At 39.9% G+C, this 8,443-nt stretch overlaps 1 protein-coding gene across 1 annotated transcript in view; it reads left to right on the top strand.

Annotated features, from left to right (window-relative positions):
• Positions 1–8,443, top strand: part of acap2b (ArfGAP with coiled-coil, ankyrin repeat and PH domains 2b) — an 18,322-nt gene that overhangs the window by 1,042 nt on the left and 8,837 nt on the right. The window lies entirely within an intron of this gene.

Consider the following 8,443-nt stretch of genomic DNA (forward strand, 5'->3'; position numbering starts at 1 on the left):
CTGTGTCACTCCCTGAAGAAAAGTTTAACTCTTTTACCACACACACACACACACACACACACACACACACTTCTTCTGAAATTTGTGTAAAAATGGCTCTCACCTCCCTCCTCTAACAGTGGCCTTGAACTGTCCAGTGTTTTGAGACAAAAAGCATCTTCCCCTCTTCCTCCCTCTTCCTCCCTGCACAGCCCCTCGCGCTCCCTTGCTGCTGCTGCAACATCCTCTCTCACAAAAACGAGGAACAGATGTTCGAAAGTTGTTGTTGCAGTTGTTGTTTTTCTGAGACTGAGCATTTCCTTTAGGATTGTATTCATAGGGCTGAACAAAGGGGAAATTTCCTAGTCGGTCGTTGTTGCCTGGTTTAAGGCTGTGTGACCACGATTGCTCCCTTTTACTCACTGTTTTAAATTGGACCCATTATTACTATTAAAGCGCTCTAACTGGTGTGCTGCTTAGTGTGTCAGCTCATTGGTATTTGAGGTGTTCGAGGTGCTGCATGCTGCCACAGGCTTTGAAGCCCTCACCTCTTTGCGTCATCACACTTACGTTTGCTTTCATTGATTGTGGATAACAGAGCGCTGAGTCACTGCATACAGTTTGAAGTTTTCTATGTCAGCGAGGCAGTTTTTCAAACAAAGAAAGGAAACTGTTCAGTGGGAGTGCAGAGGCTTTGTTTGCGATGTATATCCAGCAGAATCTGAAATACTGAAAGTCACTCATTTGTATACAAGACTTGCCTGACTGTTCTTATTTATGTTAGTAAATAACAGTCATCATCATGCGCCAGGTCCGAGCATCTTTTAAGGTAATTCATTGCAAGGCTGCAGCAGTATAAAAAGGCTTGGCACTTATTTTTCTTAATTAGAGCTTTGCTTTTCCCGGCACTGAGGCGGTGTGCAGGTGGTGTGTGATTGACCTTTCTCTGACCTGTAACTTTGCTGCGGCACCTGTTACAGCACCTAAATGACACCATTACCTTGTCCTTGCTTTATTCCAAAAAACAAATGCACAAAAGATGTGGAAAGTGGTAATCTGTTGATCAGTTAGATGACGTTTGATGAATATATACTTGTTTGGGGTCACCTTGGGCTTTAAAAAGGTGCTCTTTTTCTGACTTCTGGAGACCAAAGAATCTGTTGATTAATCCTGTAAAACATTAACCTAAAGTCAAAATGAATCATTAGACTTTACAGTAGTTCTCGTTCTGTCTGTTTAAATGTAAATAACTCTGCTTCTCTGCCTGTCCCTATCCAAAGTATAAAAGTTATCACTTTTATTGAGGGAATTCTTGGAGGGGTTTGGATGCAGCAGGCAAAGTACTAGGCCTAGTTTGTGACAAATAAACAACAAGCAGTGAGTTTCTCCTCCAGGACTTCTGAACTTGCCATCGGTTGCACTGAACTTGCCGGTGCCACCGATGTCGGTGCTGTTTGACCAGAGTACATGTAATCTTGCACCACTGAAGGACATCATGGATAGAACCTGTAGGAGCGTAACTTAGTGCTTAACTCAATGATTTCACTATAGTACTTTTTCTCGTAGTAGTTTTCTAGCAGGTTTTTTTCTCCAGTTATTTCTATGTTATGCTGCTTGGTGCTTCTACTGTTCTACATTTTGGATGCCAGCTTTATAATCCACACTAAAACCAAAGCATTGCATTACTATGGATCAAACTATGAAATATAATAAGTCAACAGCTGCAACATTAAAGTCATAATGATTTGGACAAGTGCCATTCTAAATGGTAAACACATTTAGTTTGGGTCAACACCTGGATTTTACTTAGCAACGTGTAAGAGCCTTACATTGGTCTAGGATACTGTTACTTTTGGTCTAGGTGTGGGATCAGCATCATCATGTACCACCCAAAAATTGAGGTCAGTTGAATAGCTGAATATATTGAGTGACCAGTTTTTTTCTTCCCTGGTGGAAATGGTACATTGACACACTCAGGCATTTGACATAAGCACACCAAATGCTGAAGGTGATCCAATGAAATATTAGAGATTGTGGGGGGTTGTTTTTGGTCAGGGCAGTGTGTTTTGATATTACAGCCTGTGCACTGTTAAGCTGCTTAAGCAGGATTCTAACTTTTACTTAAGTAAAAAGCCAGCATACTTTTTTTCCACTTTGCAAAACAATCAAACAAACAAACAAACAAACAATTATCAAATATAAAGTTACGTTTAAACTTTCGTGCAGCACCCAATTTTTTTACACTGATTGTATTTCTCATCAAATATTCTGATTTCCTTTCGGCACCTCTATTTTGTTCTTAGCCCGCTCTGTCCCACCCTGGTTTATAAACTTATGGAAACGCCCATGCATCCAGCTGACAGTGGATCTCCAGAGCTGAGCTGCAGCTCAGACTGGCGGGGCTGGAGGTTGTGGGATGAGAGACTTGCAGTAGAAAAAGCTGAATCATATTGAGGGCCGCCACAGCAACCTGGCCCATGAGTCAGCTGGTAACATGAGACAGGAATGGTCGGTGTTAGTTGGCTAGCAGCAACTGAACTTTCAGAATGAGAGCAAGAGGATTGTTTTTAAATGTGTCACCAAATGTATGTGATGAGGTAAAATCTGTGAGTAGGAAACACCACTGTATGGGCAGATGTGATACAACACATAGAACTCGACAAAGGTTGTCGTTACTTTTTGTCAAAAAACTCCAGTTTGTGTTTTATTCTGTTAATCTAATTCACATCCATTTCCCATGATTGTCTGAGCAAGGTAACAATATAGCCCTGTCTCTGTTTGTGCTTTTTTGTGACCTTTGCCCCCCTTTTGGATGAGTCATCAGTTAGCATTTCCTGACTTAAACACTGCTGTAGGTTCATCATTGCTCCATAGTTATTAGAGATTACTGCACCATAGTTTTCCACTTCGACCACCGCAGCTCTGCTGCCGTTTATCCAACCCCCCTCTCGTTGTGTTTGGCCAGGGAAGACAACGACGACGCAGGAGACACAGAGTATGGATAAAAACATGTAATACGCACCAGCGTGAATTAGCTCTCACTTGCTCAACATCTGTTTCCAGTTTGGTGTTCGCTTTCAACTTGGTGCGGGAGAATATGGAGCCCCCAAATGTAGAGAGGGTTGTTTTTAAGTGGTATTTTGGCACACCCCACTAACTTTTTTTTGTTTGTTTTTTTTTCATCCTCATTTTTGTTGGAGAAACTGTCTTTGGTTGTAAACCATGTGTTCGGGCTGCATGAGAGGTTCACTAGTGCAAAAAAGTTATGTATTTTTGGCAGTAAACCCTAGTAGCCTAGTTTTCCACTTGAGAATAGATGTTGGACTCGAGAGCTTCCTGGCTCCTCTTCAAGTATGATAGTTAAAAATTCCCTCCAGAGTGCAGCAGCTTTTCTCTCCACAAGTATAGGAACAGATGTTTTACATATTTTATATGCTGTTCCACTCTGCAATGTCCCCAACAAAAGCAATTATCTGTAGTGTCTTTTTATATGAAATAAGCAATGTGGGGGTAGCTTAAGGACCTCGAAAGTTATGGATACTATAGGCTCCATTTATTAAACTGATCATAACATCTGTAAAACTGAAATGTTTCCAGTTTTTTTACATAGGACACACAAGAAATTATCCCATCAAGAAAATTATAGTATGATGGAAATGTTTTCAGACTAGTTGTCGGTGAGGTAATTTCTGTAAGTGGCAGAAAAGTTCTCCTTGTTGTTGCGTCCCTTTTAATCATTATTACGCGAGTACGTGCTTCTGATTGGGTGTGTGACCATGCAGTGCAATACATCCTGATTAGCTTCCCATGGGAGTCCACCTGTGGGCTTGTTATCATGCTGGGCTATTTGCAGTTTGATTTAATTAAGCTCTGGTCCATTTCCTTTTAATGGTTATTAAGCCAATTAAAATGAATGAAATGTGAGGACTGAGGCTGCTCTTTATATCACATAAATACCCATGTAAATACTTTAACTTTCAAGTATACAATTATTTTATCAGAGAGGATGAAGCAGAGAGAAGCTGTTGTTAATTTATCTCTCTAAAAATGCTTTTTCAAAACCTCAGATTTTGTGGATTTTACACATTGCCTTCGGTATATAATTATTAACTCTGGATTTTTTTATGAGGCAGGCTTTTCACTGTCTATAAGTGATTGATCTGTTAAATGAGAGAATATTCTGTAAGTCATTAAGAAAATACTTTTGTTATAATTATTATTTATAGCTCTCCAAATACATAATATTGTTGAACAATAATTGTTGATGATATCGTTTCCCCCTCGTCTACAGCAAATACAGTTAAGCCTGTAACTTTGTGGACATGGGCACAATTTTTGTAGTGTTGCCATCTTTACATCATTAAAGTAGATTTTTAATTCAAACAATCAACATATGATTATGCAAACTAGTCAGTTACTATTAGGGAGTTAGTATTGTAATAATTGTTTAGGGGTTCACAGCTAGTTTTATACACAGTCACCTATTTTCAGTGGCTCAAAACTGATTGGATAATTAATTCACGGCTCAGTGAGCTGTTAATGCAAGTAAAGGGGATCTTCACAGGAGGCTTTTAGTATTCTTTAGGCTGAAATCCAAACTAAAAATAAAGTAAATAATTAAGGAGTGGCCACATTAACAATCTATTTCATTCTTTAAAAGAATGAATGCACTGGCCAGCTGTGAGACAACTATTGTGGGTGATCTGTGACTTCCAGAGTTTACATTAAGGTGCAAACCTCTGGGTACACTCGAGATCAACAAGACCAGTTTAGACATTGGCAGAAAACATCTAAAAGAGCCTGAAAAAAATGAAGGTTAACTTGCACCAGAATGATGGAAAGAAAAAAGTATGGAGAAGGAGCCAAAGTAGTGGTCTGTCAAACATCATGAGAGTAATGCTGTGGCATGGGCAATGTACGGCTGCTAGTGGAACCAGGTCACTAGTGTTTATTGGAGATGTGACTGCTGATAGAATTAGCAGGATTAACTTTGAAGTGTACAGGTTTATACTCTCTACTCAGATTCAGCCAAATGCTGTAAAAGCTGATTGTACATCACTTCACAGTCATAGGGATAATGTCCATGGTTTCTACACCTCCGGCAGTTGCTGACTGCAACGTTTTTTTTTTTATCTAAGTATTAAAAAAATAATCATTAGATCAACAATTATGTTAGTTACTGAAAATGTAAATGGGGATTGACTTTAATTCCTAAACATGTGTCATTATTAGTGGTGCAACGGATCAAAAATCTCACAGTTCGGATCAGATCACGGTTTCAAGTCACGGATCGGATCAATTTTTGGATCAGCAAAAATAGAAATAAAAGACAAATTCGACTCACCATTTAGTTATTTAAGTATTTTTTGCCTATTAAAAAACATTCAACTGAAGACTCATTCCACGCACTTATATAAAAACAAATTAAGGTGCAATATGGACATTATGGACCATGCTGGGCATCCTCTGCATCCTCTGCACACGGCCATAAACAACCAGAGGAGTCTGTTCAGTGACAGGTTGCTTCTCCCAAAGTCAAGGACCAGCAGACTTAAAAAGTCCTTTGTCCCACACGCCATCAAACCGGTTTAACTCCTCGCTGGAGGGGAGAGGGAGGGGAAACGGGGACAAAGGAGGGGGGAACAAGTAAGCTGTAGTGCCTTTTCACTGTGCAATAGTTTTTGTTAATATCCAACGGTGTAATAGACTCACAATACTTGAAATGTGCCGTTCCCTTGTATTCTTATTCCTATTTATTCTATTTATCCCTTTTGTATACTCTGTATTTATATATGTGTGTATTTCTGCTCACATTCTGCAGCTTCTGTCGGTGCTGTGCTACTGGAAACTGAATTTCTCGGAGGAACCCACCCGAGGGATAAATAAAGTTTCATTTAATCTAATGTAATCTATAGGGCAGTACAGGGCTTTGTATCTACCACTCCGCTGTGATACAACGAGCGGTCACAGTTACGTGGCTTTCCGTTGCCCTGGAGCTAGACCCATTTGTAGTTTGATCAACAGAAGATGCCTGGGACAGTTCAGCCATAGCTTTAAACTTCTCCTGCTCATACATGCTTGGAACGATCTTGTCACACTGAAGTGGACAAGCAACGGGATATCATAGCGTGGCTCAAGCACGTTCATCACAGTTTAAACCCCTTGTTTTGCACAACGGAATACGGCATAACTAACTAACGTAACACATACCTAACTGTATGTGAGCACATTAATCTGTAGATCACATTAACGCCACCGTCTAGTGAAAATGCTGGAGTTTCCACTCTTTCTCATCAGTGCGTTTCCTTCCTGCTACTTCCTTGTGACATAGGAAGACCAAATGTGAAGCTGGCCTTGATGTTTAGTCAATCCCACACCAGAATTTCCAAAAGCTAGTAAGCGTTTATCTTTAAATAATGACTTCATCTTGTTGACGATGCCGACACGTGTTTGTGTGTATGTGTCTAATGGTGGGATTTTACCACTGGAGGACCCCCTTCTGTGACAGCACTGCTCCACTCTCTAACAATTACAGGATCTACGTCACGGCACTGAATCTCACCCCATTCTTCATGTTTCCAACTGTTTGCCTCTACCACCACTGTTATTTCAGTCCAGTGGAATAAACCCTTTTCATGCAAAGTGGTCAGCTTTTCTGCGAGAAGTAATGAAGTAAAAAAAAAAAAAAGCAGACTGTGTAAAATAATCTTCCTCCTGTATTTTAAGAAGTTCTTGGCAGAAGTAAGACAAGACGAGGGAGGCTGCAGGACAGTACGCTAGATATATTTGGAAGACATCAAAGTAAAGATGTAATGCCAGGCTGACACATCTAAATTGGATTAGTAATAGTAATTTAGAAGTAAGCCTGCTTGGGGCTAACTATGAAGTTTGAGCTATTTTATTTGGAAAATAATATTGTTATCAACTAGGGAAACTTCCCTGTATTCTCTTGAATATGGCTTTAAACGGCTTATTGTCACTGGAGGTAGAGGAGCTCGGTATTTCTGTGTCAACAGTGCATATTAACTTCCTGAAATCAGATAATTGGTGAACCGAGAAGTCGTTTTACTTCTGTATGACCATTACATGATAAATAGTTTTTCCGATATTGTGCAACGGGGGAACAGATTTTCAACCAAACCGGTGCTTCTGCATTACACAATATTCTCCAGTGAGACAGAAATACGTGTAAAGTATATTCTTTGATGTCTCCTTTTGTCTTTGAAGTGTTGAGGTCCGTACCGCAGGCCTGAAGAAGACTCGGTAGCAACATGAATGACAAACCTGTTCGGCCGCCTGACTTCTTTATGTAGAGTAGACACAAGCAGCTGGGCAGATGCCAGCTGCCTCACAGAGCTCCAGGGGTAGAATTATTTGCTTTCTGGAGTGTGGTCACTAAATCGCTGCTAAAGAATTAGGTGTCTCCTTTTCTTATACAGTATTTTACTATCCAGACAAATCATTGACTCTAGTGCTTGTAGACTAGCACAGTAAAAGTCCGGAGCTGCTGTTAGTGTTGTTGGCAGTGTTAGAATCTTAGTCACCCCCTGCTAAAATAACCTTTTTATGTGGATGTTTACTCAAAAGCTTTAAGAGGCAGAATGTCAGGCGACTAACTAGAACTGATTCAAATGACTTGAATTAATTTCCTAAAGTATGGAAGCAAGCTATTGTTTACTGTCTACTGTCGTTAGATTGCTGGCTTACAAAATGGAAGATGGATCGTGTTATAAGATATGTAGAGTAATATAAGAATATTGTAATATTGGCATTTATATTCCAAGCAGGAGGCTTCTGTTTTGATGTACAGTGGTGTGGAGTCCTATCTGACATAAGCTTTTGGATCAGTGCCTTTTTGGGTCAACATAAAGGGAAGCAGGACATAAACATGGCCTCGCTGAAGCTGAAATTGCCTCTGATGTGGTTTACAAAGCAGACTTTTTTTCTCTCCCCGTTTTACTTCTTCATGGCCTGTAGTCTGTCTTATACCACACGTCTCTCCCTATTTAGCTCTGGCTTGATCCTCACACCCACTCCGCACTTAAACCAGGCTTAGTTCCCTAATTTTTATTGTTTCATGTAATAAAAAAGCTAGCAGTCATATGGATATTTCCTGGAATTTATTCTTGGATGCCTTGTCACAGAGGGAGGAAGAGAGTGCTTTTTTAAAGCTTTAATGGTTTGGAATATGGATATGTTTTCTTTAGATCTTGAATGAGCAGCACCAGCTATGGACCAGCAGGGATCTGGTATCTCTATGCATCGTGACCCTTCCAAATAGTTTGCACAGTTTTCTGTTGTTGAATGAAACCATAGTTCAGAGAGTTTGCATTTTGTTTTATCTACTGGTTACACTCTGTGAATGCTGTTTTTGCACAAACTACCTCTCTTGTTCTGTTTTTGGAGACCAGAGAACAAGAGAGCAAGAACATTTTATATCTCTTTACTGATGATATTCTCCTCT

The sequence above is a fragment of the Pundamilia nyererei genome, unplaced genomic scaffold (genome assembly GCF_000239375.1).
Source record: "Pundamilia nyererei isolate P.nyererei 1_Seehausen unplaced genomic scaffold, PunNye1.0 scaffold00036, whole genome shotgun sequence".
Lineage (NCBI taxonomy): Eukaryota > Metazoa > Chordata > Actinopteri > Cichliformes > Cichlidae > Pundamilia > Pundamilia nyererei.